Consider the following 15,963-nt stretch of genomic DNA (forward strand, 5'->3'; position numbering starts at 1 on the left):
AGTTGTCGTAGTAAAATATATAAAACGTAAAACACTAGAGTACGAAAGCTAATAAAGTAGTAAATCAGAACGAGTGTTAAATCTATAAAATAATCATCGTATCCGTAATATCAATCACTACAAAAATTGTATAAAGCATTAAATCAAAACATTAATAAAGACTATCAAAATTATGTCAATGTAGTAAAATCATATAAGAATGTACCCATACTATCCAAATATTCTATATCATATGCTCAGTATATCATATATTTAGTATCAGTATAGTGAATCAGTAGTATTAAATAGTATCAGTATTTAAATTAGTAATAATAATAATCTAGTGACATGAGCAACAAAATACAATAATATTAATCTCATTCAATAATAATAAATTTGTATAATAATAAGAATAATGCCTCTAGAACTTACATTTCAGCAGTCACACTAAAAATGTTAGAAGTCCTCGCTATCATGGTGTTTTTCAGTATTGTATCAGTATCAGTAAACTACTAGCTTAGTAAATAGAGTCGTCACTCTTTACTCGTCGGCATAGTAATAATCTCCTTATAACTCCTAATCAATATATCACGTGAATCAGTAGAGGATAATACCAAATCATAATATTTTAAAAAAATTCTATCGACCCTCCATCATGTACATATCAATTAGTCTCCAACAAATGGGTCATTCATTCTTTGCTTGTCTTTTACACACACATTATTAACACAACACTATAATAGTAATCTCAATCATATATTTACATTCATTTCCAATATATTGTAGCAAATAAAGCATACTTGAGCTTAATGCAAACAAGTATCATAATGTCCTAATGGTAGACCAAAAAAATCATACTAAGTAAAAATTTACATTTTAAGAATATAACGAATTTACCAATTATTGTAAAAAGTAATATTCTGAACCTTTAGTTAAACTAAATTACTATTTTTAGATATCAAAATAAATTTTTGAGTAGGTAAAAATTATTGTAATTTTAAAATTACCTAGTGAAAAATCTTAAATAAATACTCAAAATGTTTATAATATTAATCTTTATGATATAGAAAAAGTTACACGATGAAAATTTTACCAATACTAATTCTCATTTTTTGGTTACAAAAATAAAAAAAACTTGATGAAAATATATCAAAAATATAAAGTCTTTGAAATCAGAAATATGGTAGGGGTTCCTTACAATGAGACAAACAAATCTCCTAACTAGGCAAACTGACAAAAATCATTCTACGACCTCCAAATCTTGATTTTCTTTTTCTCTCTTATCTTTTCTCACTTATTTTCCTAAGCCATCTCTTTCTTGCCAAATTTAGAAGAGAAAACAAAGGGATTTAATAAAATCTTAATACTTTAATATATTTATAAATAAATAATAATAAAATATTAATATAATATTTAATTTAATCAATTATTTAGTATAAAATTCAAATAAATGATTTTAGGACTTCAAAAATTATAAAAAAATATTCTTAAAATAAATTATTTTATTTAAAAAAATATCCATTAAATTTATTTGCGAAATGGACACCTGAATGTCTTGAAATACTTGTATCGATAGTACCAATTTCTTAAGGATTTTCACTAATATCTAAAATTTACAAAAATATTTGTGTAAGTAAAAAACTATAATATCAATACTATGGCAAAGTTGGTTTGAGGTTTGAAGTTTTAGTGACTTAAAAAACATATATTTGGCAAAGTCAACATATGAGCTATTACATTATGTCCTTTGATCAACTAGTTACAAAAAAAATGAATTTATGATAAGCGTCTAATTATTTTTCCAAAAATTAAAAAAGGATATTAGGTATAAGTTATTGCCTTATATTATTGCAGTCTCAAGCATCATGCAGATTTCTCGTCATATCAGTGATTTAAGTCCACTAACTCCTCCCTATAATTATTATCTTGAAGGGTGTTATCTATTTATATTTGATATTTTATTATTATTTAACTTGCTTAAGAAGGTTAAGATAGACCAGTTGAGTTAGTTGTATCTATCTTTAAATAGGTAAAGAGGGCTACTTTTTGCAAATATCACAAGGAGATGTGAAAGAGAGGAAGATAGGGCAACCAATAAAGAATATAATGTTGATTGAGGCAAATGTTCTTATGGGCTTGGTCCGATGGAGTTGGTTGCTCCGACATTTGCTACAATGGTGAAGGTGTTGGGAACTACGATAACATCTATTTTTATAGTATTCTAAATTGGTTTGAATCAAATTTAGTAAGTCATATGCATTTTAAAATTTCTACATTTATGTTATGCAAATGTTTGTGAATGTTTTGTCTGCTTCTGAATGCATAAATTATACTTTGGAGTGTATCTTATGGTCTATATATGTGAATATAAAATTCTAAAAATGTCCTTAGGACCATTTGTGTTGCTAGGTTAGTGGTGTTATACTTTGTGTATTTTGTAAGAAAATGTGGGTAAAAGTAGAGCAATGCTTCATAGAGTGATGTTACAGTGCTAGGTCTAACTTGGGGTGCTACAATGTTGTGGCTTTATGCTCTCTATTTATTTGGGTTTTGAGAGAGTGTTGTAGCACTAGGTCCATGAGCACTACCGTGATGGGAAAAATATTTTAATAAATATCAAAATTCACACAAAATTAAAAATACAGTTCATTTATCCCCTTAGGTAGCAAGTTAGAGAGAGAGAGAAGGATTTCTTGAGAGAGAAATTCATTTTGGGCTGCTTCAGATCATTTTCTACTTTTAAGGTTACATTCTATGGGTTGAGATAGGTTACATTATTATCTCAATTTTGAATAATTCATAGTTTCATGATTTTCTCATATTTAACTAAAATTTTGATGTAAAAATGGATATATGAGATCACCCATTAAATTTTAACATGTAACTTTTGATAAATTGTTGTTTCTAATATTCTACACATTTTAGTATTTTATTTATACATTTTTACCTGGTAGTTTCGAATATACACCATCTTAAAAATCTAAAATATTACTCTTACGCTAATAATTAAGTAGTTTGATTACACTTCCATGCGAATGAATTTACTAGCTTTATTATTTTTATTTCATCACTATTAATCATTATTGAAGACTTGGGTAGGTTGAATGTGACCTACTGAGCTATTATTGCACATACCTACCTTTTGTATTTGTTTTATGTTTGGATAAGGGGAAAGGGTAGGTTGAGTAGAGAATGATTACATTATCTAAGATTTATGCCAATATAGGTATGTCTAAATAGATTTAGGTAGTCATGGATTTTTTTTGTTCAACATCTTATAGATAATTAGTTTGATTGTATATATTTTATAGATAAATGAAAAAGAGTTTAATAATGAGTACTTATGTATTTTTTTAAAGTTTTAGTGTCTTTATAAAATGTGAATCATTTTGAAAATTTTGCAATTCACTTCAATTAGGTCTTGGAATTTATATCCTATTACAATCAGACAAATGTGTGACTTGCTCTATCTATCAGGTGAGGTTGTGATATAAAATTTTTGTATCAAAGTAATAGTTTTGATGAATTAATTATAACAAAGCCATATGATTGATTTGTAAATAGTAAGGGAGAGTTCTGGGTAGTTTTGAGTGTTCATTTCATTTTTTATGTGCATGTATTGTTCAATAGTGTGCATTATGTGACTATATTTAATGAATCTATTAGAGCTAGAGATGACATACGAGGTTAGCTTTAGTCATGCTTCTTTGGTGAAGAATACAATAGGAGCTATTAGTTTGATTTTATTACTCTTTTTGTTGGGTTAGCAGCATGGTTATTGAGTGAGGCCCTGGGCATGAAGTTTACTATGAGATTTGATAAGGTAGATAAACATCTATAGATGTTCCTCAGACTAAAGCCTTAGAGGTTTGAGGGTACTGTGGAACCTAGAGTGATAGAGAAATAGCTTATGAGGTTGAAGAAGATTTTTTATAGAATATAGTGCTCGATTGATATGAAAGCTTCCTTGTTTTATTTTTTGTTAGATGGGATCTTGACGTTGGTTTTTAGGCTAGTAGAAAGAAAAATTTTAGGGCTGGTTGAATGATTTAATGTTCAAACTCAAAATTTTGAAAACTATATTTTTACAAACAAGATTCAAGAGTTTATTCAAAAGTTATTATAAATCCAAATCATAAACTACCTTCTCTATAACATCTATATTGTTGCGTTTTCATTTCTCTAATTTTTTTGTTATTTTTGGGCACTCATAAAATTCCTTAAGAAATTGGAATCTTATGGTATAAGTGTGGTTTTGGAACTATTAAATTTCTATTTTACAAACAAATTTCACCTAATTTCTTAAATAAAATAAGTTATTTCATATATATTTTCTATAATTTTAATGCTCTAAAAGAAATTTAATGAATTTTATATTGAAAATTAATTATAATATTATTATTATATTATTATTTTATACCATTATTTTAGGTGGTATCAGAGCGGGATTCAAAAACTAAGTTTTAGAAAACTTTTTTGAAAAATCATCCATGCCTACTTTTGGTAATCGTAATAATATGGATGGGTATTCAATCGCACGACCACCTTTATTTGATAATATTCTTTTTTTTTTTTTTTTTTTTTTTTTTTTTTTTTTTTGAAAAGTTTACATGTCTTCTTTCTTGCAATCTATTGATTATTGTTTGTGGGTGTTAGTTCATGAAGGATATTTTGCACATTCACATTTAGTAAATGGCATTAAAGCTAAAATATCTTTTTTTAAATGGAGCATAGATGATAGAGATTTAGTCCAATTGAATGCAAAATGTTTAAACTATTTTTTTGTGCATTAAAATCTGAAGATTACATGTGTGTATCTACTTACACAATTGGAAAAGAAAATTGGGATAAACTCTGCATAACCTATTAAGGAATAAAAGATATAAAGCAATCTAGGTAGAAGATATTACTCCATGATTATGAACTATACCACATGAAACCTAGTGAGTCTATTTCTGAGATGTATGTTAGGTTCACCAAAATTATCACTTCCCTATATGCTTTAGGTAGAGAACTTACTAATTCTTAAAAGGTTAATAAAATTTTGCATTGTCTACCTAGTTCATATGCTATTTATGAATCCAAGGATTTGAATTTTTATTATATTGATAATTTACTTAGATCACTCATTTCTTATGAACAAGGAGTGAGTCAAAGTCAGATTGATGCTGTTGAAAAAAGAAAAGAATAAATAATTACTTTAAAGGCTTTTGGTTTTGAAAGTGATAATTCTTTAACTAAAGGCGATGATGATATTGGGCTGATGACAAGACAATTCAAAAGTTTTTTGAATAAAAAGCAAAGACATTGTCAGCAATGGAATAAAGGTAAACCTAATAAAAAAATTTAATTTTTTTTATGATGTCATATGTTATTAATGCCAGAAGCTAGGGCACATGAAGACTGATTGCACAAATCTTAAAGCTCACCCAATCTCGAAAAAAGGTGAAGAAAAAGCCAAATTTAGAAAGAGTAAGCAACATACTCAAAAGGCTTTTCAGGCATACTCTTCTTTAGGCTCATCTGAGACAAATGATGAAGGGGAGGTAACCGACCCGTGCTTAATGGCATGTAACCATCTTGATTATTCTGATCAAGAGGATGCATGTGAGCTTTTCTATGATGAATTATTTGAAGTTTCTAAAAAAAATTCATAATGCATATAGGAAGTTAAAGAAAATATATGCATGTATTAATTTTGATTTTTTAACTCTACAAAAAGAACATGAATGCCTTAGAAAAGACCACTCTACTTTCGATAATAATCATATGGTATTGCTTGATAAATTTGATGCATTGAACAAGAAGCATCCTGATTTTACTACTGAACATGATTCCTTGAAAGCATCTCATGTCGATTTAGAAAATTTAGTTAAAGAATTAAAAAAATGTTTAGATGAAGCTAATGATAGGGAGCATACATTAAAATTTGACAACTCAATTCTTAAAAGTGCAAACAAATTTTTATAAGTTGAAGTAACTAGTTTTAAGGAAAATAAACATTCACATACACTTGCAAAATTTCATAAATAATTGCAATAGCATGTATCATTTAAACCTAAGAAAGTTCACCATAACCCAAATAGACTAGTGAATCCATTCCCAGGAGTTAGGTGCTTTTCTTGGGGCATGCTAGAACATATCTCTCACACTTACACTATCCACCATAGAACACATTTGGTGCGGAGATCGAAATTGCATAAACCATAGTATATCATGCATGCATCTCATTTTTTAATTCATAAGGGGGAACCCAAACTTGTTTGTATTCATAAATCTAACCTTTGATGATTTTGTAGGGCTGCTCTTATAAAAGGCCATGTGAGAGCATGTGGTACATGGATAGTGGATTTTTAAGGCACATGACAGCAGATGTAAAGCGATTCATCATGCTAGAGGCCATAGTAGGGTGCAAGGTAACACTTGTACATAACACCACTATGAAGGTGGTTGGATCAGGTATAATTAGAAAATAAAAAAAATTTCATGATTAAAAATGTTTTACTGGTAGATGGCTTAAAATACAATTTACTCAGTATTAGGAAACTCTGTGATAAAGGCTCCAATATAATTTTTTTTCACCAGTTACATGATAAGCTTTAATGGAAAAATAATTTTGTGAGGGATATAATAATGTTTACATGCTTGAATTGAATTACATTGAATATGCTAATTCTCTATGCCTAAAAATTATTTCTGATGAATCTTAGTTATGACATAGGAGATTGTGTCATGCAAGCATGAAAAATCTTAAAAAACCACCCAAAATGACTTAGTGAGAGGCATACCCAAACAAGGATTCACTAAGGACTACATGTGTGATGCCTATCACATAGGAAAACAAGTCAAATCCTCCTTCCACTCAATTAAGGACATTAATACTAGCAAACTTTTAGAAGTCCTTCACATGGATCTCTTTGGACCTGTTAGTACTATATGCCTAGGAGGGAAAGTCTATGGATATGTGATTGTTGATGACTACTTGAGATTTACTTGGGTTAGATTCTTATACGTTAAAGTTAATCTTTCAAGGAATTAAGGACATTCTCCATTTAGATTCAGAGGAAGCTAGGTTGCCAAAATTCTAATAATTCACAATGATAATGATGGAGAGTTTGAAAATAAAAAATATGAATCTTACTGTAAAGAATAAGGGATAGATTATAACTTTTCAGCTCCTAGAACCCCTCAGTAAAATGAGGTAGCCAAAAAAAAGAACATAATTATTATAGCCATATTAATTGAATACTCACTTCCTAAATACTTTTGGGTAGAAGTGATAAATACAACCTATTATGTTCTGAATAGAGCTAATGTTAGATCCAAGTTAAACAAGATCTTTAATAAAATTCTTAAGGGTAGGACACCCAAACTTTCTCATATTCATGTTTTTGGATGCAAAGTATTCATTCTAAATAATGGAAAAACTCTACTAGGAATGTTTGGCCCAAATTCTGATGAAGGAGTATTCCTAGGATAATCAAATGTTGGAAAATCTTTAGATTTTTTAATAAATAGGCACTAGTAGTAAAGGAGACCACTCATATAGTTTTTGATGAATATGATAATTCTAGAAGGTTTAGGATAGAAGAAAAAGAAGTAGTTGAAGTCACCCAAGGAATGGAATCTATGAATCTGAAAAGAAATTGTAGGTACTAAAAATTTACTACCTAGAGAATGTAGATATTCTTTAAGTCATCCTAAAGAACTTATTATAGAAGACCCATTTAAAAGTATTAGAACTAGGCATAAATTTAAAAAATAAGTGAACCACTCTACATTTATATCAATGATTGAACCCTCAAACATAAATCAAGTGCTATTTAATGAATTTAGGATCATATCCATGTTAAGAAGAACTAAATTAATATGTTAGAAATGATATTTGGGAGCTAGTTGGAAGACCTAAGGACCAGAGAGTTGTTGGAACAAAGTGGGGTTTTAAAAATAATATGAATGATTCTGGTGTAGTGGTTATAAATAAAGTAAGACAAGTGGCTAAGGGGTACAACCAGATAGAAGGGATTGACTTTTAAGAAACTTTTGCCCCTATATCTAGACTAGAAGCCATATGGGTGTTACTAACTTTTGCTTGCTTTAAGGGATTGAAATTATATCAAATGGATGTTAAAAGTGACTTTCTAAATGAGATAATAAAAGAAGATGTGTATGTTAAACAATCCCAAGGCTTTGAAAACTCACAAATTCCTAATCATGTGTTCTAATTAAAAAATGTATTATATGGACTTAGACAAGCACCTAGAGCATGGTTTGAAAGGCTAAGCACATTGCTACTGGATAGATCCTTTGTTAAGGGGAGCATATACACCACCCTTTTTCTTAAAAAAGTAGGAGAAGAACTACTTATTATCTAGATATATGTTGATGATATTTTTTTTTGGATTTTCTGATTGAAAGCTATGTGATGAATTCTCTAAAATAATGAGTAATGAGTTTTAGAAGAGTATGATGGAAAAATTAAACTACTTTCTTAGATTTTATATAAGGAAAGAGGATGATGGAATTTTTCTTAGTCAATCAAAATACATTAAGGACATCCTTAAGAAATATGAAATAGATAAAGCCACTGCAATTAACACTCTCATGAGCTCTATAATTCAGTTGGATAAGGATTCAAGTGGAAAATCAATAGATCAAAAAAATATTAGGGAGTAATTGTATCACTTCTTTACTTAGCTGCTAGTAAACTTGATAATATTTTTAGTATTTGTCTTTATACTAGATTTCAGGCTGATCCAAAAGAACCTCTCCTGACTGCTGTATTTTAATTATTTTGTTTTGATGGTGCTAGATTTCAAGCATAAATCTAATTGTTGTATTTTGTTTTATATTTTTTGTCCTTTAAATGTTTTTTTTTATTTTTATTATTTTTCTTTATGCATGTATTTATTTAGTTCTTTTAAAATTTAAGATTTTGATCACTACTTACCTTATTAGTTGAACTCTTCTTTAAATGAAAATCTTACCTATTTTTGCAAGCAATGATTGACTCCTCTAAAAAAAGTTAAGGGAAAAAAAATATAAGACTATCTCTCTTCCTCTAACTCCTTTAGGGGTGTAATTTCTTTTTTAATTAAAATCTATTTCAGTTTAAGAATTGGACCAAGAAATAGAGATTTATTTCCTCTTCCTACAGTTATCTATCTCATTTGAATATTTTTGCAAATTAATTAATCTATTTCAAATTTTCCTAATCAAGATGTTTGACTATATTAGATGGATGAAGTTTTGGTTTGTTATTTACTCTTCATTTTATAAGAGAGTAAGTTCTTCCTCTCTTATATTTATAAAATAATCTCACAACTGAGAGTCTCTAAAGATGAAGAAAGTAAACAAGATTGAAAAAGTGAAAAAGATGCACCAAATGAGCCTAAAAGCTAAAAAATATGTAATGATTCCCAAAAATTGAAAGATGCGCAAAGTGTATCAAAAATAAAAAGATCCACAAAGTGCATCAAAGACTGATAAAAGAGGTATAAAATGATCCCACAATGTGTTAGCTTCCCTTTCTTTCAAATCTTTGAATCTTTGACAAATTTGTGTGCCAATTAATATCGTCCACACCTAAATTTGAAAATCATGATTTTTCTATTCATCACTTTGCAATACTATTCTCTTAGATATATTTATGAAAAGATGTTTTAAAAGGTCACATTTCCTTTTTAATTTATTTTATGAATTAGATTTTTGTTTAAAAAGGACTTCAACTCGTAAGGAGCCTAAGTTAAGGTTGAGAAAATTCAAATTTCTAAATTTTCTTTATCTTAGTGTTATCAATACATCTCTTACTGGGTATTCTGCTCTACACATAAGGTAAAATTTTTATTTAGTGCATATGGTCATTTCTAAAAAAAATAAATAAAAGACCTTTAATTTTACTTTGTGGTTGTTTTTATTTTATTTTTCAATTTGTTTTATGTTATTCTAGTTTTGTTTTTGTTTTGGACCCTTCCTGATCATCACATTCTATCTTTTAGCTTCTCAAATTTTTGTTCACTTCCTCTATTATAATTCATATTGTACTAGATGATCTGAATAAAATATTAAGTATATGATCACAGCACATCCAACAGTTAATATCGATCAATTATTGGTGCTGGTATTATAAGATTTACTCTTCATACTGTGTGATCCATGTGGCAGGAACCGTTGGATGAATTGAATTCATCCCGTATGATCTTTAATAACACATTGTATAATATAATTCACCCGTTCATATTTTACAAACTCATAAGTCAATGATCATATAGTGTGACTCCTCCGGGCGAATACTCTCTCTCTCTCTAATGGTTCTTTAAGATATGAACACCTTTTTAACTAATTATCTGAATGAATTGATTACACCTAATCTTCTTGTACGATCTCATGATTGTACAAAACAATCTGGCTAATTTTTATTTAAACAACAAAAAATCTTTCATTCTCTTCAAATATTTCTACTGTTTAAATCCTTTTCTGTCCCTGTTAAGATCTCTTTGGCTAGAGGAAACCATTCCCGAGCTCTTGTGGGTAGTTTCTATAGATGCACTATCAATCCTAGATTTATTGAGGCCCTAATGAAGAGGCCTATAACCGATATAGAACTGCTAGAATAACCCCTTCCAAAATCATCATCCAAGAGGTTCTAAAATTTTAGGTACACCATCTCTTTACCCATACCACTCTTGGTTTCATCCTCACTCTTGCCTGTCTATTCAATCCTGAACTTCTATTTGAATTATTTTCAAGCCTTCAAATTAATATTAAAATTATTGCCCTACAATCTTATCTCAATAGATGGCCCATTGAAATAACCTACCAAGACTTCTATGAATTTCTTCACGTTTCCACTACTGGTGATAAAATTTATATTTTGCCACATATCCTGGTTATAATTGGACCCATGCCAACACTATTTAAAGAGAATCCACTATTAACTATCACATTCCTGCTTTCAACACATTAGTGCAAGATGCAATGACCATCCATCATATTCTTTAAAATTCGATCATTCCTAAAGTTGGTAATAGGATTAACATTACTCTTATTCTCTCACTTGTTACCTTTTTATCATGGCTCACATTGACTTTAATGCATTTGATCTCATAATTTGATATTTTGACAACTTAACTTGTATTAGAAACTTAACTTGTATTAGAGATTCTAGACATAAAAGAAAGCCTAACCTTGCCTTAGAACTTCTCATTACCTTGTTCCAAGTGTCAAAATATAATCTTTAATTTCCTACTCCACCTGATCACCTCCCAATCTTCTATTTAAATAGCTCCTTTTAAATCCTTCATAGTTCTCATCACCAAAACATTTGATATGCTGACCGTGAGCCAGAGGAGGGAGAGAAAGAATAACCACACGCACATGTTCCTATATGCCATCAATTTTAGATTGATCTTCTCATTCAAAGGTTTGATTAGTTGGAGGCCCATTTTGACTCCTATATAGTAGATCAGTAGTAGTAACCTAAAAAAATATTTAGCTCGCTTTGACTCCTACGTAGCCCAACAGTAGACGTACCACGATAAGGACATTGCCTAGTTTAAAGAACAGTTTGCCTCCCTTCATTACTACTTTTAGTTACCACCACCACCATCTCTACCGGATTAGTGTCCTTATAATTCCTAGCTTGTTGTGTTTTTATTGGTTTCTATTTAGTATATTTTCCTCCTTTTTATGATGTCAAAGGGGAGTAGTAGTGTGTTATTAATTATTTTCATCTTTTATTTTAATGAAGTTGGTTTCCTGCTTTACTTATTTTCTTTTTAACTTATTTCTTACTTTCCTTTTACTTATATCTAGCTCGTATTTTTTTATTAAAAAAAATTAATAAAAGTAAAAATTAAAATTTCCTTATTCTCAAAATTTCATCTTCTAAGGGTGAGTTTAAAAAAAGGTTAAAGTTTTTTTTGAATATTTTTGTAAATAATCTTTGAGATCATAAAAAAGGGAGAGATTATTACAAATCTAGACTAAAGTACTGTTATTTTTATGATAACAAACATTATTTTTTCCATACTATTATCTTGGATTAATTGTTATCATTAAATATATATATTTTGTTGCCCTGCTCACTAGTATATTAGGTCCACATCTGACTTGCAACTTTAATCAGCTTAATATTGGGTAGACTAGGGTTGAGTATATTTGTAATTTCAACATCATTGTGCTTTTACCTTTATTGAGTTAAGTCATGTATGTGGTGGATACTAAGCTGAGTAACCTTGATCATACACACTCAAGGGAGTGAGTTGGTGAGTTAGAAAAGTTTCTATTTTTTACCTAATTATACTTTATAATTTATATAATACTGGACGATCAATTAAAATATAAAACACTAATTAGGGCACCTTAGTTAATTAAGATTGATTAAATACATCCCTCACAGAAATGTTATGTTATTTATGCTGAGATTTCTGCAATTTTTTATGGTCTTAAATTATGCATTTCTCTTGGCATTACTAACATCTGGATTGAAGTTGATGCTACTTATAGTATTTATTGTTTGAATAGCCCTGAAAATACCGTGTTAACTAAATTTATTCTATCTTGTTAGGGATATTAGGTAGCTTTTAACCTTTATTAATTTTACCATGCCCCATGTGTATAGGAAAGGGAATACTTGTGCTGATTGGCTTGCCAATCTTGGATGTAATTTGACTTTCTTATTGATTTATCAACCACCAATTTACCTACTCCTTTAAAGGGTCTTTTGAGATTGAACAAAATTATTTTACCCTATGTTAGAACTTAGGCTTTCATTATGTTTAGGGCCTATTATCCTTTGTACTTTGTTATGGGTGTTTCTTTCTACTTTGCAGGTCAATGTTTCTACTATCCTCCTTTTAATTTTGCTAAGTTTTGTGTTTTGCTAGTCACTCATCGTGCCTTTTGGGTCATCATTTTCTATATTTCTTTGGGTTAGTTCTTTGGTTCTATATCCTATTTTTTGGCCCATTTTCAAGCTATGATTATACCTTTTTTAATTCAGATGCTACCCTTATGCTCCTCTTCTATTCCCTTGGAGGTATTGGGTTGTCTTGTTATGGTGTTATCTAGACTGTGCTGAATTTCTATCTTTTGTGACTTGGCAAGTATGGTGATGTGGCTGTGAGTTTTCCTGGGTCCCCTGATACGTGGATTATTTTGGTTTTTTTTTACGATTGTTAGTTGTGTCTTTTTTTATTCTAGTTTATATTTTCATCTCTTGGTTTATTTTGTATGGATTTGCTGCATTGTGGTTGGTATATGTTCTTTATCCAAGGGCTACTCGGTCTATTCCCTTGCTTTGTTCAGGGTCTTTTTGAGCTTGGATGGGTCTGGATTTAGATTGGAGTGGCACTTGGGTTGTTATTATGATGACATTTTAGTTACTACTTTTTTGAGCTTGTGTGGCCAATCCTTCCTTAGCTGCTATGTTGCTCAGTTTTGCATTCATCTTAGTATTAATTGTTAGAATTCTTGGAACTATTATTCCCCTCCTACTCTTTACCCGACTAATTGTTTGCTTTTATGTGCTATTATTATTCTACTTTTTAATTTTATTAGTGTGGATGGGGGGACTGTTATTCCTTCTTTTGTGTTTAACTTTGGCTGTCTGTTTATTCGCTATGATTGGAGCCTCCATCAGTCTTCTGCGCATCTTTTAAGTATTTTTTTCTCTTTCTAATGTTTTTATTATTAGATTATGTGGCTACGTGTTTTTGGATAATGGATGCATCTCAGTTGGTTTTGGGCTGGGCAATTTTTTGGGTTCGTTCTTTCTTAGCTTGAATTCTAGTACCATCTTCTTCTGGGGTGTCTACTATTGCAATTTTTATTATTTTACTTCTTCTAAGTCTGAGTATTATGGTTCTCATTTTTCTATTGTAGGTGTTGCTATGCCTATGTTATGTTTGGTATAGATGGTTGGATAACTATGTATTCCTAGTTGTATGGTATGGTATATCCTACCTTGTTGTTACTCGACTCCTTATGAATTATTGTTTCTATTGAGTCCATTTGTCTATTGAGCTGGATGATAGTTTTGAATCTCTTTATGTTGAAGAACTTGAACTCTTATAATAATGCTGCTTGGTGGCCGAATATCCTTGCTGGGTTGTGGCACTTTATCCTGAGCTGGAAGACTTAATTTACTATAATAATGCCTTTCATCACTATTTTAGTCATTGTTTTAATATAATAACATGCCATTTTAAATGTTATACCATTGTGTCTAATGTTTATCCTATGTTTTTTTATTAGAAATTATTGTAGTAATTATAGCTACCTTTCTTTTCTTTGCAATTTCCCTTTTGTTGTTCATTTCAGCTTGCAGGAGTTATTTAGTGTATGTTTTTTGATTTTGGAGTTTTGGCTAGAAAGATGGTGCTAAATTGTTTTTCTTGGATCTTTCTTCTTTTTTGGGTGTTCGCTCCTTCGCACCATAGATTGTACATAGGTATTTTTGTACTTGTGCTTAGTAGGGAACTCGAGCTCTTAAGGCCTTTTTTATTTCTTTTTGTAGCTAATTTGAGTAGTAGTGAGCTCACGTCCCTCTTAAGGACCTTATAATATTTTCCTTATTCAACATGTAGTCCCCTCTTTGGGTTTCCCCTAAAAAAAAGATTGATTAAGCATATCATAATATATGATCTATATCATATAGGTAGATTTGTTATAATCAGCAAAATAGCTATCAATCATAAATTACGTAATATTTCAATATTCAAAATCTATGTCTAATCATACCATGTGATCATTATCATATTGTATAATTGATGTCAATCATGATTAAATTGATTATCTGACAAGGAGTTTAATTATGGTTAAATTATTCAATCAGATCATACAGGATGATCGAAGATGATCGTACTGTACGACCTGCTTCCTGCATGAGATGATATTTAAACATCACCTTTCATACTGGACGATTAGCTATATGTTTATACTGATCATATAGAACTATTTGTATTGATTATATATGACTATTTGTACTGATCATATAGGCCTACCAAGATGATTGTGTCATAAGACATGATTGCTGCATGAGATAATATTTAAATGCCACCCTTCGTACTAAATGATTATATATGTATTTATACTAATCATACAGGACATTGGTCCAATCATACAAAATGATCAATATAAACACTTAAATTCATCGTAAAGTGGGTTGTAGTTCATGCTGGCTGAAAGTGCTAGTTTCAACTAATCGTACAAGATGATCTTGGATCATACTGGACAATTAGAATCCCTAGATTAAAATTTAAGGTTTTCTTGGAGGCTCTCTATTTAAAGTATTCTATTTTCTTATTTCACAAAGACTTTGGCTACTAAGTTCTATTTTAGTAACAAAAGAGGTGCATAGGAGAGCTTTTGGAGAGAGAAGAGCGGGACATATTTTTTTAAGGGTGATTTGTGAAGGATTCATAAGGTTACTCCAAGCAAGGTTATTTCTCATCTTCTTTAAGCTTCTTCCTTGATCATTTGGAGGATCCAAGAAGACAAAAATGTTGGTAAAAGTCCTGCATTTTATGACTTCTCCTGGAGGGAGATAAATATTACTGGTTCTTAGCCGTCACTAAGAGGGTGAAAAAGGATTGCAGGTTCTCTACCTTCACCAGAAGGGTGAAAAAGGATTTTAGGCTATTTATTAACACTAGGTTGGTGAAAAGGATTGTGTAAGGGCTTCTCCACCTTGCTATGGGGCAAAAAGGAAAGACAATACTTTTAGTGCAATACTTGGTAATGAGGTTTCTAGGGAGTAGACGTAGGCCAGTTTGGACTGAACAACTACAAATTTTTTTGTGTTTTATTTTTACTATTCCATACTTTTTTTTTTGTTTTTGGTTTACTGTATGGTTGACAAACTTTGAATTTCTATTATTATAGATTTAATTTTCTTTCACATTAAAGGGGATTAAAGTGTTTTCTTTCTGCCTAAAATTTTTAAATAACCAATTCAATCCCTTGTGGTTAGCCTCAGGCTAG

This window comes from Dendrobium catenatum, unplaced genomic scaffold, assembly GCF_001605985.2.
Source record: "Dendrobium catenatum unplaced genomic scaffold, ASM160598v2 fragScaff_scaffold_1116, whole genome shotgun sequence".
NCBI classification, from domain to species: domain Eukaryota; kingdom Viridiplantae; phylum Streptophyta; class Magnoliopsida; order Asparagales; family Orchidaceae; genus Dendrobium; species Dendrobium catenatum.